Here is a 2,249-nt window from a genome sequence, read left to right as displayed (position 1 = left end):
GCGCCCCTTTATAACAAACCAAAGATGGGAATGATGGGTCCGGCCCATGTGGAAACTGGCTGAATCACCATGGCATCTCCACAAGTTGATGATGAGCCCAGAACAACTACCTACCTCTTCTTCTTCCCAGCATTCCCTTCATCCGGCGCACCAAGATGATCTACTGCACCTCCCAGGAGGATATCCAATGAGCCCTCACAACGTCATCACCTCACCGCCCAAGGCCCCGCCCCCTTTAGGCACCTATAAATATAACTTCCCTCCACTGTTTGTGTCCGAGGGTTTCTGTGCGTCTTTCCTTGCGGTCCTCACGTGTCCGCAATAAAAGCCTCTTTTATCTTTTCTGTCTCTTTGCTGTGCCTCTGCTATCGCTGCCACCATTGCTGCTGGGTGAATTGTGTCACTTTTTACCAAAATAAATGGTTTCTTTTCAAGCAAATGAACCTGGGCACCCAGACCTAAGTGAGATCCCTTCAACTGTTGCATAATGTGTGCAGAAATATTTAAAAATATTTTTAAAAAATTATTTTAATGTGCAAATTTCAAATAGTGTCATTAGACTGAGATAAAAATAGCACCTTGTACCCCTAGATTTTTTCCCCTTACTTTTGATTTTAGCTTTCTGAAACAATCATTATTTAATTCTTTCATCTGATTTTGTTATAAGGGAATCAAACTCCCAACCTGGAAGATACCTGTTCATGATCTCTAAAACCAAAGAAAGAACAGTGGCGGTTAAGAACAAAATGTATTTACTAGGGGAAAAAAAGCTTCTGTTTGAGAGAGGGACAGAAGGGGACAGGAGTGGTTGACTGGGAATTTGCCATTTCTAGGGATTATTTTATAGAGTGAATCCATGACGTGAGGTGGGTCTAAGGTGGAAACGTGGGAGCTCGCATGTGAGGTGGGACGAAACTATGGTCAACCAATAAGACTACCAGCACAATGCTCAGGTAAAATTGAATTAAAAGTAGGATCAATGGGAAAGAAAGTGGGCATGAATACAGAGAAGGGGCTTTTCCTATAGAGGGCTGGGTTAGCAACTCTTCCTGGCTCTTTTAAGGTGATGGATACCTGTTTAGAATATCAATCCTAAGGCCCATCCCCAGGGAGGAATGTGGCTGCCTTTGATCTTTTGTCTTGAGGCCTGGCTCACAGAAAGAGTGTCTCTCTCTCACAGTTGTAAGGTGTCTTGTCTTCCTTACTGGCTCCTGGAGGGCCTAGTTCTATCTGACCGCCTGTAACATTTCTGTCTAAGTCAGCTGCCTACAACAATTCTTTTGTTATTTACCTTCATGTTTGTAGATAACGTTTTTATTAACTGTTTTTATTTATTTTTTTATGTAGTTGATGCAGAGTCTCCCTGTGCAGCTTTGATCAGAGTTAATCTCCTGTTTTTAGCCTCCCCAGAGTTGGGATTACAGGCATGCACCACCACACCCCCATCAGTGGCTGGCTCTGTGTGCCCAGGGCTGGGCCAGCATGGCTTGTGGTGCCGGGATCAAACCCCAGTCCCTGTGCTTGCCTAAGTATTAACTGTTTTTTAAAAACTGTTTTCTAAGGTCAGCCAGACAGCAGAGTGGATTAAAGTACCTGCAAATAGATGCAGGGGCCAGGGTTTGATTCTGGGCTTGCCATGTCGGCCCCATCCCCAGGGTGTGCTGAGACAGCAATTGAGACTGGGTGTGGTGGTGTGTGCCTGTAATCCCAGCTCTTGGGAGGCTGTAAACAGGGGGATTACTACGAGTCTGATCTAGTGGTGAGACCCTGAACACCCTGTAGACCCTTCCCTGAAAAAACCCAAAAAACTTTCCTAGTTTTAAATATCAGTTGCTTTTCTACTAAGGAAGATGGATTTTATTTTTCCTCTAGCTCATTCCCATGTTCAGATGACATGCTCCTCCACAGCTCACATTCCATCACCATTTTTAGTTAAATCAATAGTCTGTTTGTTATGTATGTTAATTACATATACTGAGCCACATAGGGGATTACGCTTCATTTGCATTTCTTATATTTCCTGCAGTTAGCATTCTATGTTTTGTTTCTCTTTTCTACGTCTGAACCTCTAAGTCCTACCCCAATGGCTCCTATAGACAGAAGATCTCTGCTGCATAGGCTTAGACATCAATTATCCGTCTCCCCTTCATATGTCTTTTTGTTTTCTTGATCCAGTTTGGACCATTTGCTTTGTATGAATTTTGAACAACCTATATCTTGGATGTCTATTTACTTTTTTTTTTTTTTTT

Source organism: Octodon degus, unplaced genomic scaffold, assembly GCF_000260255.1.
Source record: "Octodon degus isolate 3935 unplaced genomic scaffold, OctDeg1.0 scaffold00001, whole genome shotgun sequence".
Classification (NCBI taxonomy): domain Eukaryota; kingdom Metazoa; phylum Chordata; class Mammalia; order Rodentia; family Octodontidae; genus Octodon; species Octodon degus.
Note: the sequence above shows the minus strand (reverse complement) of the source record.